Below are 26,640 nucleotides of genomic sequence, written 5' to 3'. Positions count from 1 at the left end.
GTATGTAGTGGAATAGTAATTTATTTATATGATATAAATTATTAAGCAAATTACTTTTCATTTTACAATTTTAATTCCCTGAAATCTAAGCTCGTTTTTAGATTTTTTTTTCTCTCTTTTTAAATTGAAACACAGGATAATATCTGCACATGTACACTTTACTTCTTTTAAAAATTGTCGGGAACAACACATTCTGAAAGTGACCCGTTCTGTTTGTTTTAACTGGCTGCAGAACCATTAAAATAACAGCAACTTCAAGCCGTGCTCTGTGTCAGCTGAACTATTTGGCAAGAGCGCGGGTAAGAGGGATCCCAAGGACAAGTAGATAAATATATTTTAAGGAAATAAGAAAAAGCATTTATCTTGACTATTAATTACTCCGTGCTTATTTTAAGTGCATAATAGGGAGCAATCATAAAATGAGTATACTGTAGTCACAGTGCGTACTCTTTCATCCGGTCCAACCATCGCTTCCAATTTGCATGAAATATTTGGTCCAACTATAGAGTGAAAAGTATTTCACTTAAGAAAACATTATTTTCAGCCTGGATTTTGAAAGGCTGTTGGTGTCACAAATGTGAGGATTCAATTATTCTGCTGTTAGTTCGGTCCGAGCTGTCTCTTTGTATTAAGTATAAAATTGATCACTCTTTTACACCGGTTGGCAAAAATTACCAGCAGTCCCGAGTTGGGGTCTAATCAGTCTAATCAGAGACCGGTTTTAATGTACTACTTGACATTCCCTGTGGATGATGTAAAATTGGTCGAGAAATGTATATTTTGTGTGTTCTTCAATAATATTGAAAAATTTGTTATAAGAGGTAGCTCGTATGTTCTTAAATCCCAGGACTTGGACCAAGCCTCAATCTACAAACATCAGAAAGGTAAAACAATTCTAGATACTACACTTATTTCTGGAGAGCACAGCACTAAAATATCGCACAGGGCACACATAATAGTGCCACACAGAGAATAAATAAAATAAGTCTAAAGTGTCCAAATAATACTACCACATAGAGTATAAAAAGCAGTACCATGCAGAGCAGAAGAAAATATGCTAAGGCTAAAGCATCCAAATCTACTCCTCAACATTGAAACTACAACTTCAAGAAGGAAAAGTGGCGGAATTATGGAAATCACAGGATGGATAGAAATATTAACGATATGCAAATGATGAAAAGATGGAAATAAAATTTTCAAAACATCTTGATTTATTCAGAATTGAGTATGAGCATCAAGCAAAGAAATCCCCGCACTTACAGCCTTGGCTGCTATCAATGAGGTCATCAATGGTTGTCTGTGGTATGTTCTGTCACGCTGAATGGATTAGGGCATATCATCAAGATCCACTGCTGGCAGCTCCTGGGTAATTACCGACCAATGATGTCCCAGATGTGCTCGATGGGAGACAAGTCTAGAGGTGATACAAGCCATGGTAGAACATTTAGGCCAAGTAGGCTGCTCACAGTAACACAACAAGTGTGGCCTGGCGATGTCGTGTTGAAAAACGGCTCTTGGGATGCTTTAGAGAAATGGCCAAAACACTGGTTCCATCAACATATTAATGTAACACCGAACTGATATCATACCTGGAATGAAGACTAAAGTATTCTGGTACATTATACCACCCCACACCATAATCTGGGGACTTGAATGGGTGTGATGTTCCTTTGTGAAGGCCTCATCATGGAATTGCCACGAGGTCTCCAATCCAATTCCTGACTATCCTTGCATCCAAGAAAAAAAGCAGGTCTTATTGCTGAGGAGGATAGACCTCCGCTACAGCTCCATTGCTCCATAGTAGCCACTGGTCTCCATTTGGAGACCACATGGGCAATACCATGAAGAGGTCTTCATAAAGATATGTCACCTTGGTCCTACTTCCAGAATTATGGGGTGGGGTGGCAAAATGTACAAAAGTTGACCCCTCCAGTCTTCATTTTTGGTACACTAACAGCTTGGCATTACTTTTGAAAGGGTGGTAGAACCAATGTGGCCATTTTTTCAAAGTCTTGTATGAGCGGTTTTTCAACACGACAATACTAGGCTACTTGTCACTAGTTTTATTGTGAGCAGCCTGCATGGGCTAAATATGCTCCCTGTTAGAACTCTCCTGTTAGGTTTTTTCTATTATGCTGGTCACATGACCGTTTTTGCCTATTTAATCCTGCTCCGCCCTTCTGGCCTTGCTGGACTTCATTGCAATTTCTACTCTTAAGCTAGCCAGGTGCTTTGTTACTTTTCTCAGTCAGTTTAGCTAGGTCTTTGACCTCTGTGTTCTATGTTGTTTGTTTGTCTTTTACTGCTACAATTTCTGCTAGGAGGTGTCCATCTTTCTCCCAGTCCCTAGTTCTTGTGGGGATCCCTCCCTCACATCTATAGGTCTTCGTTCAGACTAGCTGAGGACTTTAGCGGGTCTGATCGCAGGATCAGGTTCCCCGTTACATCGTAGGGATCTAGCTTAGTCATATTGTAGGGACAGATCTCCTGTCTTTCCTTAGTGCTTGTAGCAGATCACAACACTCCCATGACCTGCAGCATCTCCATACTTGTCTCCCATCGGGCCCATCTGGAATGTCATTAGTCGGCAATTGCAAAGGGAACTGCCAGCAGAGTATCTTGAGGATTTTTGTGTGGAATTTCATTCAGTGTGGCAGAAAATTCCTTAGACAACCATTAACAACTTCATTGATAATCGTAAAATTTTTGTTTCCATCTTTTCATCATCTTGCAAACTAACATGTCTATCCATGCTGAGATTTGCATAATTATACGGCTTTTCCTTCTTGATGTTGCAATTTTAACTTTGAGGGTAATAGTGCCATGCAATCAAATCATATATGGTGCCAGCCCCAACGCGCGTTTCGGTGCACTGCCTTCTTCAGTGGTGCTAGCCCCCCAGAAGAAGGCAGTGCGCCGAAACGCGTATTTGGGCTAGCACCACCACCCACAGGAGGTAAGAATCTGTCCTAGTCATATTCTATATCAGCAAAATGTATTTACCATCTTTTGAGACAGTAGAGATATCTGTATGATCCAATTAATATCATACCCTGTGTTAGACACTAGTACTTAGCTTTATGATATATCTTGTGGCCAGAATATGTTAGCACCGTCTCCTATGTAGTTCTATCCAGTGGGTGTGTGGTGCCACCTTGTGGTTTCCCACTATTTTTAATCTTTTATGCATTTTTTGTTTTGTTTGTGACTAATAAATATTTATTATATTTTATCTTTGGTTCTTGAGTACATTTTTTCTATATGATTTGATTCTATTTTGTACTGAAATCTTCATCCCTTCCATGCTGGTTTTTGGGCAACTATATAGTAGAAATATATCTATATGGATATCTAGAGGAGCCCTGACAAAACTTCCCTCAATTAGTGCCATACAATGTATAACAACAAGGACTCTAATAACATAGTCCAAGTGTACATAAATAAAAATGCTGTACAAAGAGCAAATAACTATACAGGTGTCTGAATAATGGTTTACAACAACGCATAATAACAATGGCATGTGTGGCGCCCCTGCAGGTTCAGTCACCACAGAGGTACTGCATCTCACGCAGAGATGTGGTATCTCACTCTCAGGTAAGGAAGGAGAACTGCCCGGGACCCTAACACCTGCATCCAACACTACACTACTCCAGACCGGCAGGAGGGGCAAGATGCGCTGCTCCTCTGCTAAGCCCTGTCCCTGGCTGGAGTGGGGGGAACCAAAATAGGGGGGAACCATGTAGTGGGTGTGGGTGGAGGAAGTAGTTCAGGGGAGCTAAGTAAGAAGTGATATAAAAAGGGGTGGAACCATCTAGAAGGGTCCAGTCAGAAGAAGTGAGAGAGAGTCAGAGGAGGAGTTGGGAGCAGGAGCTCTGCAGGAGCTCTGCTCAGGGGAAGCACGGGCCTAAGTGAGGAGGCCCAGGAGAAGGAGAGGACGAAGGAACAGGAGCAGAGAGAAGGCTCCAGGAGTGAAGAAAGGATCCCAGGGGTACGGGCAGTGCCCTGAGTAAGCACAGGACAACGTGGGAAGTTATGATCTGCAGTTGTAACCAGGAGCAAAGTGAGAACTGTGAGTAAATCAAGAAGACTGCACCCCACTGTCTCTGTGAATTATTACTGCTGCGCCATCACCCCCTGCACTACACTGTACCATCACCGCACCGCCCTGGAGCTTAGCTCTATTGGTGGAGAGCTGAACCAACTCTGCTGTGTCACCATCAGCTCCAGAGGATCTGCTCCGCAGCAGCGGCTCCATATAGCCGCATACCACAGGTGGCGTCACGAACTTTATATAAAAACTATAAATCCCCTGTAAATATCCCCTTTTATTGACCGCCTTGGGTCACGGACCGGGTCACCGCCACTGTGACATCTTCCCTAGCAACGACTGGCCCGGCACCGAGTACCCCATGGCCCAGGGGGCACGTCACATGCAGAGCGCAAATAACAGTCTTAGTATATGACTCGCCCCCTGGGCCGTGGGGCACTCGGTTCCGGGCAATAGGGGAACGATGGGAGTAGTAGTGGCAACCCGGTTCCGAGGCTCAGGGTGGTCAGACCAGTGGCAGTCTTTTAGATGTTTCAGATAATGTCCGACTACGCCACCCGTGGATTGCGGTTATTAGGAACCGCCGCTGCAGGGCAGACCGCTGGGGCCGATGATGGATGCAGCTAGGATGGTGTGACTCCCCACGGGAAGAGTGCGGCCCCAGGGCAGTGTGGTGAAGGGTGGGAGTGATGGTGGTGAGAGTCCCAGTACCGTTAGTGCTGGAGGAGCGAAAGAGCACACAGACAACGTACTGCAGTCCAAAGTCTTTTACTCACAGTTCAGGTACTCCGGGTCACTTCTGTACACGTAGTGAGCGCCCAAGCCGTGCTGCGTCCACCAGGTGTGGGGCTCGGTCAACTCCCAGGCGATTCAGGAGTATGGCTCAGGACCCCCTTTTGTCCTTTCTCTGGCCTGCCTCACCAGTGACCCACTTTTGTCCAGCTGCCGCGGACTTGTGCGGTTAAACGTGGGCCCCGTCTTCCGCTGTCCTATATGGTGCCTTCCTAGCAGGCTTGATGAGGTGTCGCACCAATAAATGATCACGACGTCCGGTCCTTGGCTGAGGGTAGTTTCTCCTCCACCAACTTGGGATCCGGTACCCTTAATCTGCCTGACCCTTCACCCTGGATTCTCATGGGTTCTTAGGGTCCCTTCCACCTTCTTGTTCCTGAGCCCTTCGGTTTCTCTGTCTCTCCTCCGTCTTTCCTGTTCCTTCTTATCCTCCCTTCTCGTGGAGCTGGGCTCAGGTGGCACCACAGCTCCCCTTCACCTCCTGCTCGGCCTCTCACTAGGCCCTCCTGGAGTAGAGCTCCTACGGAGCCTCTACTCCCTGTCTTCTCTTCTCTGGACAGAACCTAGATCTAAGATGGTGCCCACCTTTTATACCTCTCTCTGACCATGAGCCCAGGTGACCAGCAACCAATGGGCTCCTTCCTATGCTCTGGAACCAACCCCTATCTGCCCCTACAGCACTGGGTGTTCCACCCCCTTCCCCACTCCAGACAGGGACATAGTCGGTCGTGCCTGCACTTCTGTCTAGTGGGAGCACCGTTGAGCTGTCCCTTGGAAATGGGGTGTGTGTGCTGTATGCAGCTAACTGAGCCCTGGTCCATACTCCATCCTTACCTGGGAGTGGAATATCACACCTCTGGTCTGAGGTGCAATACCCCTGTAGCGGCCGAACCCTCGGGGCGCTACATTCCCCCCTGGTAAAGCACAGCACGTCCTCGGGCTGGAAAAGAGCAAAAACAGTTAATTACAGGACATGCAAACTTTTTCACAACTTTTTTACATCAGAAACGGACGACATTATTCAATTCCCTTTATGGGACACACTCTTCTTTTTCACTAGACATTATAAAAGCATTTTCAAGACTTCCGGAACTCTTTTGTATAAAACATCTTATAAAACTTTAGCATTATCACCTAGCAGCATATAAAACTTTCTCATGTCAACATTTTTAAGTAAAGCACATTCTTGGATTCTTGGGTCATGGCCGCTGTGCAACTTGCGACCAGTTGTTCTTTCTTCTTCTAAGTGCAACAGTCCAGCAAATCTGCCTTGAGGTAGACGTTTCAGTCTTTTTATAAAACCAGTAGGGGGCGCTTTAAGAAGCGCAACTATATACAAGGGGTGGCCGCTCTCAGTCATCGGCCAGTTTTGGGAAGGGAAATGGCTGCTCACAGTCCTCAGCATGCTAGGGGATGTAGGGGATAACTCTCACACAGTCCTATATCAGTCCCAACGGGGACCACACTTTATTTGAAACAGTCCCACACAGTTCTCTGTACCCAGACGGGTAACTATTTACATTGGCGCTTCTCCTTACTCTCTATCGTCGTCCTCCATATGCGCCTTGCTCCTCCTCGTCATCTTCAGGCCCATCCGGGTCCCCTGGGTACTCAGCGTCCGAGTAGTGCTGTTCCTCCTCCTCTACTACTCTGTGGACGTGGAGGGCGTACCATCCCTTCACGCCTTGGTGTTGGGTGTAAGACACCACATCCCCTGGAAACAGATCTCGCCCTCGATGACCCTCCGGCAGGTGGCTCTCCACATCTCTCCTCGTTATGAACACATCGCTGATGGTCTCAGGGTCTCGGATGAAACCCCAGCTGCGCTCCATCTGGAACTTCACAACAGTCCCGGTGACTCGGGGACTGCGGGCAGTTCGGGGATCTCGCCGGGCCTTCATTTTCTGCTCTGCGCTCTGGACCTGCAGCTACTCTTGCTTCACGCGCCGTTCTCGCTGCTCCCTCTCAAACATTTCCAGCTGTTGGCGGCAGGCTTCCCGCCGTTCGGCTGCGTCTGCCCGCGTTTCCTTCGTGAACCCCATTAGGTCCTCCCCAGTGGGGTCCCATTCAAACTGGGCGTCCTCCAATGGTAGCTGGGGGGTTTCCTGAGGCGCCGGAGCAGGGATGACGGGCTCAGATGGTACTTCAACCTCCGTGGGCGGGCTCCTCCGAAAGTGGGGGTTGACATACTCGGGGGGCCAGATGAAAGGAAGCCCATCCGGACTGGTGTGTTGGGCGAAGAGATCTGCGCCCAGTGGTGGTACTGCAGAGGCAGGGGGCGCGAGCAGGTTGGCGGCGCCCGGGGGCACGTGGCCTTGCGACCAGGCCCGCGCTCGTCGCTTCCTAGTTGCTCCCAGGGGTGGTACAGCAGGTGCAGGGGGTTCCGTCGGGGCAGAGGCGCCCGGGGGCACTAGGCCTTGCGGCCGGGCCTGCGGTGGTGGTTTACTGAGCACGCCCGGGGACAGAGGGCACGGTGTGGGGCGGGGTTCACTGGCAGCGTCGACGGCCTGGGGACTGGTTGATGGTGGTGGAGGCACGGTGTCAACGGCGGGTCCAGGTACGTTGGGCTCCGCAACAGGGTGCAAGGACAGGTCGGCGGCCCCAGTGTTCGGGGTAGGGGCGTCTCCGTTACCTGCCTCTGCTGTCGCGGCTTCCTCCGCGGCGTCGTCCTCGGCCTCCGCTCTGTTTTCACTGCCCTCGGTGGCTGGTGTGCTCCTGGACGTCGACGGCACCTCCTGCTGCAGGGTCACAGCCCGCCGAGCCACTTCTTCTTTCCACCCGGCTATCATGTCCTGCTGCGCCCGGACCATCCTCCGGTCCAGCTCCTCCAGCGCCGCCCGCGCATACTCGGGGTCCTCCTTGGGGAGATGGGCTAGCAGCTCTGTGAGGCTGCATGGTGGTGTGGCTTGCAGCAGGCCCCTTGCCAAAGTGCTGGAGCTGGTTCCTTTCTCCATCTCCGGGTGCGGCCTGGCCAGACTGATCCAGACCACCCCCTGCCCCGCAGTTTTCTTCTCTTTCCGCCCCCATGGGGGGTGGTCCTGGGGCATTCTGTTGACAATCACTCTCAGGGTCAGCCCCCCCACGTTGACGGACATTTCTACCGCCGTGCTCATGGTTGTTGGGGGCGGGCTTCCTCTTTGGCGCCAGTCTGGGACCCGGCCCACGATGGGAGGCGGCCTCCTGTGGTCTTTTGGTGCGCACATTATGGCGCTCGTTCTTCTGGGGCGGGCGCCATCTTTAGTACAATGAAACAGTCTCTTTTCAGGCGCGCAGTACCCGTTGTTAGCGGGCACGAAATCCTGCCGACTACGCCAAAGCTGACTCGCCCCCTGGGCCGTGGGGCACTCGGTTCCGGGCAATAGGGGAACGATGGAAGTAGTAGTGGCAACCCGGTTCCGAGGCTCAGGGTGGTCAGACCAGTGGCTGTCTTTTAGATGTTTCAGATAATGTCCGACTACGCCACCCGTGGATTGCGGTTATTAGGAACCGCCGCTGCAGGGCAGACCGCTGGGGCCGATGATGGATGCAGCTAGGATGGTGTGACTCCCCACGGGAAGAGTGCGGCCCCAGGGCAGTGTGGTGAAGGGTGGGAGTGATGGTGGTGAGTCCCAGTACCGTTAGTGCTGGAGGAGCGAAAGAGCACACAGACAACGTACTGCAGTCCAAAGTCTTTTACTCACAGTTCAGGTACTCCTGGTCACTTCTGTACACGTAGTGACCGCCCAAGCCGTGCTGCGTCCACCAGGTGTGGGGCTCGGTCAACTCCCAGGCGATTCAGGAGTATGGCTCAGGACCCCCTTTTGTCCTTTCTCTGGCCTGCCTCACCAGTGACCCACTTTTGTCCAGCTGCCGCGGACTTGTGCGGTTAAACGTGGGCCCCGTCCTCCGCTGTCCTATATGGTGCCTTCCTAGCAGGTTTGATGAGGTGTCGCACCAATAAATGATCACGACGTCCGGTCTTTGGCTGAGGGTAGTTTCTCCTCCACCAAATTGGGATCCGGTACCCTTAATCTGCCTGACCCTTCACCCTGGATTCTCGTGGGTTCTTAGGGTCCCTTCCACCTTCTTCTTCCTGAGCCCTTCGGTTTCTCTGTCTCTCCTCCGTCTTTCCTGTTCCTTCTTATCCTCCCTTCTCGTGGAGCTGGGCTCAGGTGGCACCACAGCTCCCCTTCACCTCCTCCTCGGCCTCTCACTAGGCCCTCCTGGAGTAGAGCTCCTACGGAGCCTCTACTCCCTGTCTTCTCCTCTCTGGACAGAACCTAGATCTAAGATGGTGCCCACCTTTTATACCTCCCTCTGACCATGAGCCCAGGTGACCAGCAACCAATGGGCTCCTTCCTATGCTCTGGAACCAACCCCTATCTGCCCCTACAGCACTGGGTGTTCCACCCCCTTCCCAACTCCAGACAGGGACATAGTCGGTCGTGCCTGCACTTCTGTCTAGTGGGAGCACCGTTGAGCTGTCCCTCGTTAATGGGGTGTGTGTGCTGTATGCAGCTAACTGAGCCCTGGTCCATACTCCATCCTTACCTGGGAGTGGAATATCACACCTCTGGTCTGAGGTGCAATACCCCTGTAGCGGCTGAACCCTCGGGGCGCTACATATACATAAATTAAGGCGCCCATAACTGGCTAAAAGTGAGATGGCTGTTAGCCAAACGTTTGGCCAATAGACATCCCTCCCGACTCCCCCATGCACATGAGATTGGCCCATAATGTTCCTGTGTTTTCAATGGGGAGACAGAAGGAGGCTTCTTTCCCCCAATGTTATCTGTCCCCTATCTATTTAATGTGTATGGGGACCTTTTGAAAGAGCAAATGTTTTGCTGGTGTCCAACTTATATACAATACATTGCATAATCATAGCTTAGGTTCGTGAAAGAAGATTTGTGAAGATTGCCCACGTCGATTGCAGGCTTCTTGGTGGCTGATGAGACCAGTGCTGTATAAGCAGTTCTGGACACACCGACGTCACGGAAAAGTCTGATTTGGGTATGATGCAGCAGTAATTAAAGCTCCTTTATCTTATAACTTCCAGGCTAGCCCAGTGTGTTTTCAAAGCAGCAGACAGCCTTCTGACTTTCCAACTCCAGCGGTTAGCAGCTACAGCAGTGGTCAATATGGCAGGCATGAAGAGATTTCTTCAAGATGTCCACCTTACATCTCTTCTTTGATGGCCCTCTGTCACGATAGCAAGTTCACCATACAGTGCAATATTTGGGTAAACAGTTGCATATTAAAGCCATATAAAACAGAGGTAGCAGTTAGAAGCAACAGTTAATACCAGTGACTAACATTGTGTAATTAGCAGTGGCAATTAATGTCAAACAGAGATAGTTCTATATTTTGTCAACATTTTACCAAAATTATATACTTACCAACATTTAAATCCCTAAAATTGTAGCTGTACCCCTGGAAACACCCACAAAATGGACATCTTGGAGTCAAATTCACATAAACCTCAACTCTTTTGTGGACTTGTTCGCAGGATTGCCCCACCAAATTTGGTACTGTTAGTATATATATATGGACATGCACTTTCTCAGACACCCAGAGCTAGATACAGTACTTGCTCTCTGGCGCATACTGACAGCAGCATGCTCACTGATTAAAACTGAAGCCAGGAATTTTCCAGTCTGTCTTGGATGCTCATGGCCTGACACTTGCTCACTTTTAGACACCCTGGGGGAGGCATGAGCTCAGTTGCTCAGGCATACAATGCCAGGCACTCTCCCACTCTCTTAATTTTAGTTGACTGGGTAGAGCATGGTGGCTCATTGGCATACTTACTCCGTGCAGCACGGTGGCTTGTTGGCTTGCTCATTTTTTGCAGCATAGTGGCTGACTGTTTTGTTCACTTGTTGCCATGTGGTGGCTCTTTCGTTTGCTTACTTGGTGCAGCATAGTGGCTCACTGTTTTATTCACTTGTTGCCATGCGGTGGCTCTTTGGTTTGCTCACTTGGTGCAGCATAGTGGCTCACTGGTTTGCTCACTTGTTGCCATGCGGTGGCTCTTTGGTTTGCTCACTCCATGCGGTGGCTCTTTGGTTTGCTCACTTGGTGCAGCATAGTGGCTCTCTGGTTTGCTCATTTTGTGCCTCAGGGTGGCTCTTTGGTTTGCTCACTTGGTGCAGCATAGTGGTTCACTGGTTTGCTCAGTTGGTCCGTTGGTTTTCTACCTTGGTGCAGCACGGTGACTTGCTTGTTTGCTCACTTGGTCCCACATGATGGCTCGTTGGTTTGCTCACTTGGTAGAGCACGGTGGCTCGCTAGTTTGCACTCTTACCTTGCACTTCTGGAGTCTTTGATTTGAATTGAATCAAGGGAAACATGGAGTATACAGATAAGCTAATTGGCTTCCTATGAAGCTGGCACCAGTGTTTTTAAGATAGGAAAATTTGATTGTGAGTCATTTAGGGACAGAGACAGATCAGTAATGTCAATCGTTGTACAGTGCTACAGAATATGTTGGAACTATATGAGGAACAGGAAATAATAATGTGGAATAAATCAATGGGTGTAGTTTGCAGAATAAATCAAGCACACTGTAATATTAGCTGATTTGCTTGTTTCCTGCTGTTTACATGGATAACAACAACCATGAAACAGCCAAATAATTGTACCAATTATAGTCACAAATATTTTATTTGGAACAGATGATCAATGCGGATTGTTGTATACTGTTCCCGGATGCCTTAGAAGGGTGAAATTTATACGTCGTCCAATATAAACACGTTTTGAGCTCCAACATGTCATAATTTAATTTAGAATACTTTCTTGACTCTTCTTTGATGTAAAATAAACTTTTCATGACCGAATGAACTCCAATTGTTCAATATTCTCAAATTATATTTTCAGGAATTACTTTTTATCACCCGGTGGTTAACTGTTTCTGTAATAATCTAGTATGAGCTGCATCAGGGCCGGCTCCAGGTTTTTGTGGGCCCTGGGCGAAAGAGTCTCAGTGGGCCCCTTTAACACATATCACGATTCATGATGCACAGATACTGCAGAGAAATATAGATATATAGTACAATGCGAAGATTTCACTTACTACATTACATGAGTGATATCTATTGTCAATTCTACAATAGCTCAGAGACCGGCGAATCCTCAACACACAGTGCAGACCGGACAGTATAGTCCTCCATACTGTATAATGGACCCCATATAATGCTCCATACAGGATACTGACCCCCATAAAATGCTCCATACAGGATACTGGTCCCCATATAAAGCTCCATACAGGATACTGGTCCCCATATAATGCCCCATACAGGATACTGACCCCTATATATCGCTCCATACAGGATACTGGTCCCCATATAAACTTCCATACAGAATACTGGCCCCCATAAAATGCTCCATACAGGATACTGGTCCCCATATAAAGCTCCATACAGGATACTGGTCCCCATATAACGCTCCATACAGAATACTGGTCCTCATATAACGCTCCATACAGAATACTGGCCCCCATAAAATGCTCCATACAGGATACTAGTCCCCATATAAAGCTCCATACAGGATACTGGGCCCCATATAGCGCTCCATACAGAATACTGGCCCCCATATAACGCTCCATACAGAATACTGGCCCCCATATAACGCTCCATGCAGGCTGTTCCCCCCTTATAATGCTCCATGCAGGATGTCACCCCCCTTATAATGCCCCATGCAGGATGTCACCCTCCCCCCCTTTTAATGCCCTATGCAGGATGTCACTTCTCCCCCCATATAATGCCCCATGCAGGATGTCACCTCTCCCCCCCATATAATGCCCCTTGCAGGATGTCACTTCCCCCCTTTAATGCCCAATGCAGGATGTCAGACCACCCCCTCCCTTATAATGCCCCATGCAGTATGTCACACACCCACCCTCCTTATAATGCCCTATGCAGTATGTCACACGACCACCCTCCTTATAATGCCCTATGCAGTATGTCACACACCCACCCTTCTTATAATGCCCCATGCAGGATGTCGCACACCCCCTCCCTTATAATGCCCCATGCAGGATGTCACCCCCTTATAACGCCCCATGCAGGATGTCACCCCCCTCCCTTATAATGCCCTATTTAGGATGTCACTTCCCCCCTCCCCCTCTTATAATGCCCCATGCAGAATGTCACCCCCCTCCCTTATAATGCCCCATGCAGGATGTCGCACCCCCCCTCACCTTATAATTAATGCCCCATGCAGGATGTCACCCCCCCTTATAATGCCCCATGCAGGATGTCACTTCCCCCCTCCCCCTCTTATAATGCCCTATGCAGGATGTCGCACCCCCCCTCACCTTATAATTAATGCCCCATGCAGGATGTCACATCCCCCCTCCCTTATAATGCCCCATGCAGGTTGTCACATCCCCCCTCCCTTATAATGCCCCATGCAGGATGTCACCCCCCCTCCCTTATAATGCCCCATGCAGGATGTCACATCCCCCCTCCCTTATAATGCCCCATGCAGGATGTCACCTCCCCTTATAATGCCCCATGCAGGATGTCACATCCCCCCCTCCCTTATAATGCCCCATGCAGGATGTCACACCCCCCCTCCCTTATAATGCCCCATGCAGGATGTCACACCCCCCCTCCCTTATAATGCCCCATGCAGGATGTCACCCCCCCTTATAATGCCCCATGCAGGATGTCACATCCCCCCTCCCTTATAATGCCCCATGCAGGATGTCACACCCCCCCTCCCTTATAATGCCCCATGCAGGATGTCACATCCCCCCCTCCATTATAATGCCCCATGCAGGATATCACATCCCCCCTCCCTTATAATGCCCCATGCAGGATGTCACATCCCCCCTCCCTTATAATGCCCCATGCAGGATGTCACATCCCCCCTCCGTTATAATGCCCCATGCAGGATGTCACCCCCCCTCCCTTATAATGCCCCATGCAGGATCTCACCCCCCCTTATAATGCCCCATGCAGGATGTCACCCCCCCTTATAATGCCCCATGCAGGATGTCACCCCCCCTTTTAATGCCCCATGCAGGATGTCACATCCCCTCCCTTATAATGCCCCATGCAGGATGTCACCTCCCCACCATATAATGCCCCATGCCTACAGTACAGACCAAAAGTTTGGACACACCTTCTCATTTAAAGATTTTTCTGTATTTTCATGACTATGAAAATTGTACATTCACACTGAAGGCATCAAAGCTATGAATTAACACATGTGGAATTATATACTTAACAAAAAAGTGTGAAACAACTGAAAATATGTCTTATATTCTAGGTTCTTCAAAGTAGCCACCTTTTGCTTTGATGACTGCTTTGCACACTCTTGGCATTCTCTTGATGAGCTTCAAGAGGTAGTCACCGGAAATGGTTTTCACTTCACAGGTGTGCCCTGTCAGGTTTAATAAGTGGGATTTCTTGCCTTATAAATGGGGTTGGGACCATCAGTTGTGTTGTGCAGAAGTCAGGTGGATACACAGCTGATAGTCCTACTGAATAGACTGTTAGAATTTGTATAATGGCAAGAAAAAAGCAGCTAAGTAAAGAAAAACGAGTGGCCATCATTACTTTAAGAAATCAAGGTCAGTCATTCCGAAAAATTGGGCAAACTTTGAAATTGTCCCCAAGTGCAGTTGCAAAAACCATCAAGCGCTACAAAGAAACTGGCTCACATGAGGACCGCCCCAGGAAAGGAAGACCAAGAGTCACCTCTGCTTCTGAGGATAAGTTTATCCGAGTCACCAGCCTCAGACATCGCAGGTTAACAGCAGCTCAGATTAGAGACCAGGTCAATGCCACACAGAGTTCTAGCAGCAGGCACATCTCTTCAACAACTGTTAAGAGGAGACTTTATGTAGCAGGCCTTCATGGTAAAATAGCTGCTAAGAAACCACTGCTAAGGACAGGCAACAAGCACTTGTTTGGGCTAAAGAACACAAGGAATGGACATTAGACCAGTGGAAATCTGTGCTTTGGTCTGATGAGTCCAAATTTGAGATCTTTGGTTCCAACCACAGTGTCTTTGGGCGACGCAGAAAAGGTGAACAGATGGACTCTACATGCCTGGTTCCCACCGTGAAGCATGGAGGAGGAGGTGTGATGGTGTGGGGGTGCTTTGCTGGTGACACTGTTGGGGATTTATTCAAAATTGAAGGCATACTGAACCAGCATGGCTACCACAGCATCTTGCAGCGGCATGCTATTCCATCCGGTTTGCGTTTAGTTGGACCATCATTTAATTTTCAACAGGACAATGACCCTAAACACACCTCCAGGCTGTGTAAGGGCTATTTGACCAAGAAGGAGAGTGATGGGGTGCTACGCCAGGTGACCTGGCCTCCACAGTCACCAGACCTGAACCCAATCGAGATGGTTTGGGGTGAGCTGGACCGCAGAGTGAAGGCAAAAGGGCCAACAAGTGCTAAGCATCTCTGGGAACTGCTTCAAGATTGTTGGAAGACCATTTCCGGTGACTACCACTTGAAGCTCATCAAGAGAATGCCAAGAGTATGCAAAGCAGTCATCAAAGCAAAAGGTGGCTACTTTGAAGAACCTAGAATATGAGACATATTTTCAGTTTTTCACACTTTTTTGTTAAGTATATAATTCCACATGTGTTAATTCATAGTTTTGATGCCTTTAGTGTGAATGTACAATTTTCATAGTTATGAAAATACAGAAAAATCTTTAAATGAGAAGGTGTGTCCAAACTTTTGGTCTGTACTGTACATGAAAAAAAAAATCCAATACTCACCTCACTTCTCACCTGTTGCTGCCGCTGTTCCAGACTCCAGTGTTGCGTGCATCTTCCCGCTCTGCACTCTGTCGGCTCAGGAGAAAGCGCGCGCGGTGTAAAGACGTCACCGCGCCCTCTGACCTGAGATGTCACAGTCAGAGGACGTGGAAGACGCTGCGGAGGCACGGGGAGGGGTAAGTATTGTGCCGGCTGCCGGGGCCCTGAGCTAGCGGGGGGGTGGGGTGGCGGGCTCTGACACAGCTCTCCTCCGCTCACGGGTCCCATGGCGCGGCGGGTGCCCAATGGCAGTGGGAACCTGACACCTTGGAACCACTGCCCTGGGTACTCTCTTAATCTTGCGTTTCCTGTTCCATCCTGGCCTGTTACCTTTTTGTCTTGCAAACTCAGGTCTGTACTGCTAGGTGTCCTGTAAATGGTCCTGTCTCAGTGCATCACTCTGCCCTTGTTACTTTTCTTTCTCTGCTAAGGATCACGCTATCCACTGCTTCGGTCTCCACTCACTTTGGGGACATCCAACTCTTGGGGCTCTGTTGAGTACTTAGACCAAAGGTCTGCTCTAGCTGAAAGCTAGGCTCTGTCTGACTCACTACCAGGAAGTCCTCTCTGATCTTGCTACATAGTCAGTCCCTCTCTGGGCTAGTCCCAACTCTTAACTCTATCCATACCTACTCACTACCTGTTGCTGGGCAGAACATAATACTATTACTAATCACACATGTAACAATACACATTACAACAATACGCATCTTTAAGGGGGAACGTGGGTAGTATGTCCATCTCCTTACACAAATATAAAATACAAACAGCACAGATAGTAGAGCACACCTAACATAGGACTAGGAGTTTCAATATCAAGAAATACAGTTGAAACCAGAAGCTTACATACACTATATAAAAAGACACATTTTTCTCAATATCTAACATGAAATCAGAATAAACCTTTTCCGTTCACATACATTTCAATAGTATTTGGTACCATTGTCCTTAAATTGAATGACTTGGGTCAAACGTTTGGGATATTCTTCCACAAGTTTCTCACAATAGTTGGTCGGAATTTGGGCCCATTCCTCCTGACAAAACTGGTGTAACTGATCCAGGTTTGTAGGTCGCCTTGCTCGCACCTGCCTTTTCATCTTTGCCCATAAATTTTCAATAGGATTGAGATCAGGGCTTTGTGATGGCCATTCCAAAACATTGAGTTTGTTATCCTTAAGCCACTTTGTTACCATTTTGGCAGTATACTTCAGGTCATTGTCCATTTGGAAGATCCATTTCTGCCCAAGCTTTAACTTCCTGGCTGATGTCTTGAGATATTGCTTCAGTACAGTGGGGAAAAATAGTATTTAGTCAGCCACCAATTGTGCAAATTCTCCCACTTAAAAAGATGAGAGAGGCCTGTAATTGACATCATAGGTAGACCTCAGCTATGAGAGACAAAATGAGAAAACAAATCCTGAAAATCACATTGTCTGATTTGGAAAGTAATTCTTTTCAAATTTTGGTGGAAAATAAGTATTTGGTCACCTACAAACAAGCAAGTTTTCTGGCTCTCACAGACCTGTAACTTCTTCTTTAAGAGGCTCCTCTGTCCTTCACTCATTACTTGTAGTACTGGCACCTGATTGAACTTGTTATCAGTTATCAGACACTTGTCCGCAACCTCAAACAGTCACACTCCAAACTCCACTATGGTGAAGACTAAAGAGCTGTCGAAGCACACCAAAAACAAAATTGTAGCCCTGCACCAGGCTGGGAAGACTGATGAAGGTTTCTTCACATCAAGCAGCTTGATGTGAAGAAATCAACTGTGGGAGCAATACTTAGAAAATGGAAGACATACAAGACCACTGATAATCTCCCTCGATCTGGGGCTCCACACAAGATCTCACCCTGTGGGGTCAAAATGATCTCAAGAACGGTGAGCAAAAATCCCAGAACCACACCGGGGGACCTAGTGAATGACCTGCAGAGAGCTGGGACCAACGTTTCACAGGCTACTATCAGTAACACACTATGCCGCCAGGGACTTAGATCCTGCAGTGCCAGACGTTTCCCCCTGCTTAAGCCATTACATGTCCGGGCCCGTCTGAAGTTTGTTAGAGAGCATTTGGATGATTCAGAAGAGTATTGGGAGAATGTCATATGGTCAGATGAAACCAAATTAGAACTGTTTGGTAGAAACACAACTCATCGTGTTTGAAGAGAAAGACTGCTGAGTTGCATCCAAAGAACATCATACCTACTGTGAAGCATGGGGGTGGCAACATCATGCTTTGGAGCTGTTTCTCTGCCAAGGGACCAGGATAACTGATCCACGTACATGAAAGAATGAATGGGGCCAAGTATCGTGAGATTTTGAGTGCAAAACTCCTTCCATCAGCAAGGGCATTGAAGATGAAACGTGGCTGCATCTTTCAGCGTGACAATGATCCCAAGCGCACTGCCAGGGCAATGAAGGAGTGGCTTCGTAAGAAGCATTTCAAGGTCATGGAGAGGCCTAGCCAGTATCTAGATCTAAACCCTATAGAAAACCTTTAGAGGGAGTTGAAAGTCCGTGTTGCTCAGCGATAGCCCAAAAACATCATGGCTCTAGAGGAGATCTGAATGGAGGAATGGACCAACATGCCAGCAACAGTGTGTGCCAACCTTGTGAAGAATTACAGAAAACGTTTGACCTCTGTCATTGCCAACAAAGGATATATAACAAAGTATTGAGATGAATTTTTGTAGGTGACTAAATACTTATTTTCCACCAAAATTTGAAAAAAATTCTATCCAAATCAGACAATGTGATATTCACGATTTGTTTTTTCATTTTGTCTCTCATAGTTGAGGTCTACCTATGATGTCAATTACAGGCCTCTCTCATCTTTTTAAGTGGGAGAACTTGCACAATTGGTGGCTGACTAAAAACTTTTTTTCACCACTGTATTGACATATAATCTTCTTTTCTCATGATGCCATCTATTTTATGAAGTGCACCCTCCCTCCTGCAGCAAAACAGCCCCACAACATGATGCTGCCACCCCCGTGTTTCACAGTTGAGATGGTGTTATTAGGCTTCCAAGCTTCTCCCTTTTTCCTCCAAACGTAACGATGGTCATTATGCCCAAAAAGTTCAATTTTAGTTTCATCAGACCATAGGACATGTCTCCAAAAATTAAGGTCTTTGTTCCTGTGTGCATTTGCAAACATTAATCTGTTTTTTTAATGTTTCTTTTGGAGTAATGGCTTCTTCTTGGCGGAGTGGCCTTTCAGCCCATGTTGATACAGTACTCGTTTCACTATGGATATTGACACAATCTTACCAGCTTCCGCCATCATCTTCACAAGGTCTTTTGCTTTTGTCCTTGGGTTGATATGCACATGTCAGACCAAAGCACGTTCATCTCTGGGACACAGAACTGGTCTCCTTCCTGAGCGGTATGATGGCTGGACATTCCCATCTTGTTTGTACTTGCATATAATTGTTTGTACAGATGAACGAGGCACCTTCAGGTATCTTGAAATTGTACCCAAGGATGAGCCAGACTTGTGCAAGTCCACAATTCTCTTCCTGATATCTTGGCTGATTTCTTTAGACTTTCCCATGATATTACACAAAGAAGCAGTGTTTCAAATGTGCATTAAAATACATCCACAGGTGTGTTTCTAATTAACTCTGATGTTGCCAAAAAAATAGAAGCTTCCAAACACATAACATCATCATACAGGCAGTCCAGAATTGCTTAAAGGCATAGTAATCTTAGTGTATGTAAACTTTTGACTTTGCAGTAAGTAATAAAAATGCCTTAAAACATTCTTTCTCTCTCATTATTCTGGCATTTGGCAAATATTAAAATATATGGTAATCTGAATTGACCTAAAACGAGAAAGGTTTATTCTGATTTCATGTCAGATATTGAGAAAAACATGCATACAGTATGTGGCTTTTATATAGTGTATGCAAACTTCTGGTTTCAACTGTAGGAGTGCATGTCAATAGAGAGATCATGTAATTGATCCTTCTGGGCACTTTGCAAATACCGACATGGAACACAACAGAGGGTAGCGGAAGGGGAAGAGAGCAGAGACCGGGATACCCGAAACAGGTGTGCAACAAGCAGTAGGTGTTCCAAAAAGCAAGTAATGCTTATTTTGTTATTTTAAAACAGATCCCTTTTTTGGCCCAATTTTTCTTTATATAAATCTCTTTAACGATTGCAGGGTAAGAATAAGTGACATGTAACAGAAATGCTGCAGATTTTCCACGGCAAATTTAATGTACCAGTCAAATGGGTAAGATTTGGGCACATTTTTATGCACAGAAGTTGACTTACGGAGCAGATTTGATCTGCACATATTGATGTGTCAGTGTTTCTTGTTGCAGATTTTTCAAATCGATTTCCAATGGGAAATTCAAAATCTACAATAAATATGTATTATCTGTGTATTGTGCTCTGGAGAATCTGCAATTAAACCTACATTAACAAATCTGAATCAAATTGTACATATCTGTCAAGGAGTGGGTGTATGGAATGGGCTCAAGAGTCAGATACACACAGAGCAGGTGCCGGTTGTGTTATACTAACAGCAGCCATTGTGGTTTACTCCAATTGCTGCTGTTTAACCTGTTTAGTCTCTGACAGTTGCACTTAATTGGTGCGATCTTAGTGAGATGTCATTTAAGGCGACCTTCTCTGTAACACAATCCAAAGCAGCCTGGAGCAATATAAATGACCCCCTTGTTGCCACCTTGGTGCTCCAGTGCATCTCGGCTGAAGGTTGGACTTCAGAGGAGATTTTCATAGGAGATTGTATTCTTTACTATATAATTCATTACAGATCAAACGAGTGCAGGTTCAAGTCCACCAGGATGACCAAAAATGTAATTAAAAGTTTGAATCACGCCTTTATCCCTAGGAATGAAGGAAGGAATGAAGATTGCAGACTTAAACTTTGTGCAATTTTATTAACTAAAGGTAACTTCTAACATTTTTTTTTCCATGAAATAGTGTTCAAAACCCTTGAAGACCACCTTTCACCAAAATTTTCATGTTGAACTGGACACACAATGTAAAAAAAAATGTTTTCAACATTCAAAAAGTTAATTTTTTAAGCCAAGTGGGCCTTACCAGAAGGATTTCAATGGGAATGTGTACTTCTTCCTATTGTTGAAGCTGAACAATCATAAGCAGGCAGCAACACACTGGGGAAAGAAGAACATGCCCCCACAATAGCTTCGAACAAGGTCAGTGTGAAACATGTATTGACAGTCTGACGACATGCTGAAGCACAGCAGACCTGAGTGTGATTAACTGACAACTTTCAGCTCTCATCTCTAGAAGTTGATTCTCATTATGAACACTTCAAGTACCTCTCCTCTCAAATTAAAATTCAAATGAGCTTTATTGGGAGGACTAAATACACATTAGCATTGCCAAAATAAGTGCAATGCTGCCAACACTTCTGTACTGTCCCTCCCCGCACACTGACTGCTGGAGATGAGAACTGTTAATCACATTCAGATCTGCTGTGCTCTGGTTCATGTCATCTCTCTGCATTGAGGAGAGCTGACTGCCATTATGTCTATTATGTCTAATACAGGACATCTTCTAAGCTATAGAGGGGGCATGTTGTTTTTCCCCTTGTATGTGAATGCTTGCTTATTGATTGGCACAGCTGGCAGAACTGTGAGAGGACAGCTGCTAGAAGTGTTTGTAATAAGACTTAACTCTGCAGCATTACCATTCCCCCACACTGACTGCCAGATACTGTATTAGAGTTGAAAGCTGTTAGTTAATCACACTCAGGTCTGCTGTATTCCAGCACATGTCATTACTCTGTAGTGAGGAGAACTTGATTGTTTGTCAATATACAGGGCAGACCAAAAGTTTGGACACACCTTCTCATTTAAAGATTTTTCTGTATTTTTATGACTATGAAAATTGTACATTCACACTGAAGGCATCAAAACTATGAATTAACACATGTGGAATTATATACTTAACAAAAAAGTGTGAAACAACTGAAAATATGTCTTATATTCTAGGTTCTTCAAAGTAGCCACCGTTTGCTTTGATGACTGCTTTGCATACTCTTGGCATTCTCTTGATGAGCTTCAAGAGGTAGTCATCGGAAATGGTCTTCCAACAATCTTGAAGGAGTTCCCAGAGATGTTTAGCACTTGTTGGCCTTTTTGCCTTCACTCTGCGGTCCAGCTCACCCCAAACCATCTCGATTGGGTTCAGGTCTGGTGACTGTGGAGGCCAGGTCATCTGGTGTAGCACCCCATCACTCTCCTTCTTAGTCAAATAGCCCTTACACAGCCTGGAGGTGTGTTTGGGGTCATTGTCCTGTTGAAAAATAAATGATGGTCCAACTAAACGCAAACCGGATGGAATAACATGCCGCTGCAAGATGCTGTGGTAGCCATGCTGGTTCAGTATGCCTTCAATTTTGAATAAATCCCCAACAGTGTCACCAGCAAAGCACCCCCACACCATCACACCTCCTCCTCCATGCTTCACGGTGGGAACCAGGCATGTAGAGTCCATCCGTTCACCTTTTCTGCGTAGCACAAAGACACGGTGGTTGGAACCAGAGATCTCAAATTTGGACTCATCAGACCAAAGCACAGATTTCCACTGGTCTAATGTCCATTCCTTGTGTTCTTTAGCCCAAACAAGTCTCTTCTGCTTGTTGCATGTCCTAAGCAGTGGTTTCCTAGCAGCTATTTTACCATGAAGGCCTGCTGCACAAAGTCTCCTCTTAACAGTTGTGGAAGAGATGTGTCTGCTGCTAGAACTCTGTGTGGCATTGACCTGGTCTCTAATCTGAGCTGCTGTTAACTAGAGATGAGCGTTGTTCTACTCGAACTGTTCGCCAATCTCAAATTCGAGCTGTTTTGGGCGGTGTTCGAGCCGTTCGGCGAACACGAACAATTTGAGAAAAATTCGGCTGTTCGAGGTTATGTTCGATAACTGTTCGTGCACCAAAATCATAACTGGATTTTTTCTCAGTAATGATGAAAATTAATGTTAATACGCAGTTTGAGTGTACAGCGGGGTGGGGGGAGGGGCAGGGGATGGATCTCTGCAGGAACAATGAAGATCTCCATTTTTTTTTTCTCTTTCCCGCATTTACAGTGGGGAGGTGCAATCTGTCAGCCTATCAGCAGCGCACACACGGAGCGAAGTGCTTTTTTTCACACAAGCAAGGGCATGTGTCATTGGCAGTGTATGTCACATGTCCTTGCCCTATAAGACCAAGCCATTTTCCCCGTCGCCACCATTTTCTCACTGCTGCAGCTGCGTGTTAGACGGCACCGCTGTTGCTGTGTGCGCTATACCTTGTTAATTTCAAGCCAATTTTCGCACAAATCTACAGATAGCTTGGGAGTAGGGAATAGTTGTGATTGCAGTCCTTTTAAGGACTAGGTTACAGCATTTCCTACGACTTTTATCAGGCAGGTCTGTGCTCTTAAATAGATAGATTGTGGGAGTAAAGACTAATTGTAATTGGAGTCCTTTTCAGGACTAGGTTACATCAGTTCCTATCAGTTTTTGCCAGGCAGGTCTGTGCCAGTGTTGTGCAAGTTTTTTTCACAGCATTTGGCTGAATCTAGCAAAGCTAATCCTTTTTGGCCTATTGCAGAGTGTGTTAGTCAGTGGAGTAGCCTATCTGTGTTGCAAGATATACCACCTGTGTATAGAATACCAATTTTTTTACTGCACCTAGTGAAGTAAAATCTTTTGGGCATAGCATCATTCTATTAGTCCATCTATACTGACCTCCATCAGGTTGCAAATTGAATATAATTTTTTTCTGCATCTAGCTCTGAAAAAATATTGGGCTTCTAGCTGTGTGTGGGACTTGTTGTATTAGTCCATCTATACTGACCTCCATCAGGTTGCAAACTGCATATATTTTTTTCTTCATCTACCTCTGAAAGAATATTGGGCTTCTAGCTGTGTGTGGGACTTGTTCTATTAATCCATCTATACAGACCTCCATCAGGTTGCAAACTGAATATATTTTTTTCTGCATCTACCTCTGAAAAAATATTGGGCTTCTAGCTGTGTGTGGGACTTGTTGTATTAGTCCATCTATACTGACCTCCATCAGGTTGCAAACTGAATATATTTTTTTCTGCATCTACCTCTGAAAAAATATTGGGCTTCTAGCTGTGTGTGGGACTTGTTGTATTAGTCCATCTATACAGACCTCCATCAGGTTGCAAACTGAATATATTTTTTTCTGCATCTACCTCTGAAAAAATATTGGGCTTCTAGCTGTGTGTGGGACTTGTTGTATTAGTCCATCTATACTGACCTCCATCAGGTTGCAAACTGAATATATTTTTTTCTGCATCTACCTCTGAAAAAATATTGGGCTTCTAGCTGTGTGTGGGACTTGTTCTATTAATCCATCTATACAGACCTCCATCAGGTTGCAAACTGAATATATTTTTTTCTGCATCTACCTCTGAAAAAATATTGAGCTTCTAGCTGTGTGTGGGACTTGTTGTATTAGTCCATCTATACTGACCTCCATCAGGTTGCAAACTGAATATATTTTTTTCTGCATCTACCTCTGAAAAAATATTGGGCTTCTAGCTGTGTGTGGGACTTGTTCTATAAATCCATCTATACAGACCTCCATCAGGTTGCAAACTGAATATATTTTTTTCTGCATCTACCTCTGAAAAAATATTGGGCTTCTAGCTGTGTGTGGGACTTGTTGTATTAGTCCATCTATACTGACCTCCATCAGGTTGCAAACTGAATATATTTTTTTCTGCATCTACCTCTGAAAAAATATTGGGCTTCTAGCTGTGTGTGGGACTTGTTCTATTAATCCATCTATACAGACCTCCATCAGGTTGCAAACTGAATATATTTTTTTCTGCATCTACCTCTGAAAAAATATTGGGCTTCTAGCTGTGTGTGGGACTTGTTGTATTAGTCCATCTATACTGACCTCCATCAGGTTGCAAACTGAATATATTTTTTTCTGCATCTACCTCTGAAAAAATATTGGGCTTCTAGCTGTGTGTGGGACTTGTTGTATTAGTCCATCTATACAGACCTCCATCAGGTTGCAAACTGAATATATTTTTTTCTGCATCTACCTCTGAAAAAATATTGGGCTTCTAGCTGTGTGTGGGACTTGTTGTATTAGTCCATCTATACTGACCTCCATCAGGTTGCAAACTGAATATATTTTTTTCTGCATCTACCTCTGAAAAAATATTGGGCTTCTAGCTGTGTGTGGGACTTGTTCTATTAATCCATCTATACAGACCTCCATCAGGTTGCAAACTGAATATATTTTTTTCTGCATCTACCTCTGAAAAAATATTGGGCTTCTAGCTGTGTGTGGGACTTGTTGTATTAGTCCATCTACACTGACCTCCATCAGGTTGCAAACTTAATATATTTTTTTCTGCATCTACCTCTGAAAAAATATTGGGCTTCTAGCTGTGTGTGGGACTTGTTCTATTAATCCATCTATACAGACCTCCATCAGGTTGCAAACTAAATATATTTTTTTCTGCATCTAGCTCTGAAAAAATATTTGGCCTTCTAGCAGTGTGTGGGACTTTCTCTATTAGTCCATCTATACTGACCTCCATCAGGTTGCAAATTAAAAATAATTTTTATCTGCATCTAGCTCTGAAAATATATTTGGCCTTCTAGCAGTGTGTGGGACTTTCTCTATTAGTCCATCTATACTGACCTCCATCAGGTTGCAAATTGAATATAATTTTTTTCTGCATCTAACCCAGCCAATAGTTTTGGCCTAATACCACAGTTTGGCCACTCAGCTCTGCTCGGTTCCCATCCATTGTTTTTTTGTGCAAACAACTCCAGAGTTGTTAATTAGTTAACCACCAAAATGAGTGGAAAAAGGCCTGCTGCTGGTGGAAAGGGGAATAGGCGTGTTGGGAAGGGGAAAAAAGGTTGTGTCCGTGGGGTAGGTGTTAAAGCAACAGTAACATCTGCAGAAGAAAGACCATCTTCCAGCCAAACTAAAATGTCTACTTCTTTTAGCGGACAATGTGATAAGATCCCTTTCTTACGGCCACGCCAATCGCTATAAATTCCAGATGAGGCACAAAAACAGCAGGTGCTTCAACGGATATCAAGTGCTCCTTTAAGTGGGCTCTCCTCCACATCAACTTCAACATCACAAATACTCCAGTCCTCAAAGGTGTCACCCCAATCGCACTTGCTTCCTCACAGCTCCCAAATCTCCAGCTGCCCGTCTGAGTATGAGGTAGAACAGATGGTTGAGTCTGCAGAGCTGTTTACTCATACTATAGCCTGGGAATCAGAGGTCGACTCCAGCGCTTCTGTGAATCCAGACGAGGAAATGATCTGCACTGATGCCCAGAATCTTTATGAGTCGGATCCAGGACCAGACGCAGAAGGTTCTGACCATAATGTAGACCCTCATTCCCAAACTGTAACTCCTGTTGGTGGAGACAATGAGGAAGACGATGATAAGACTCAAATACCTGATTGGAGCGACAACTTTAGTTTTTTGTCAGGGCAGGAACAGGTTGGCTCTGAGGACGACGGGTGTGATAACGCACAGGGTGATGATGATGAGGTTGGAGATCCCACTTACTGTCAACCCACAGTCAGCCAAGAGATGAGGTCAGCAGAGGAGGTGGAGGAAGATGCTAGTGACGACGAGGTCAGGTTGCGCCTTCCTGGACAGAGACGTAGTACTGGAAGCACGTCAACAACTGCATCCTCAAACACAACTCTGCCTCTCACCACAAGTCGTGGTGGCTCTTCAGGTCGCATGGGTGCTAAGCCTTGCATAGCCTGGGCATTTTTTCAGATCGATAAAGATGACCCAACTCGTGTTATCTGTATCATTTGTCAGCAAAAGCTAAGTAGAGGCCAAAAAATACATAGTTTGAGTACTTCATGCATGAACCGGCACATGGACATGAAGCATAAGTTGTTAGAACCTTGCTCTTAGGTTTTTTCCTTTGCTGGTCACATGACCTTGTTGGCCTATTTAATCCTGCTCCGCCCTTCTGGCTTTGCTGGACTTCATTGTATAACTAC

The sequence above is a fragment of the Phyllobates terribilis genome, unplaced genomic scaffold (assembly GCF_046119375.1).
Source record: "Phyllobates terribilis strain yellow unplaced genomic scaffold, ASM4611937v1 Scaffold_3__8_contigs__length_932513732, whole genome shotgun sequence".
NCBI lineage: Eukaryota > Metazoa > Chordata > Amphibia > Anura > Dendrobatidae > Phyllobates > Phyllobates terribilis.
Note: the sequence above shows the minus strand (reverse complement) of the source record.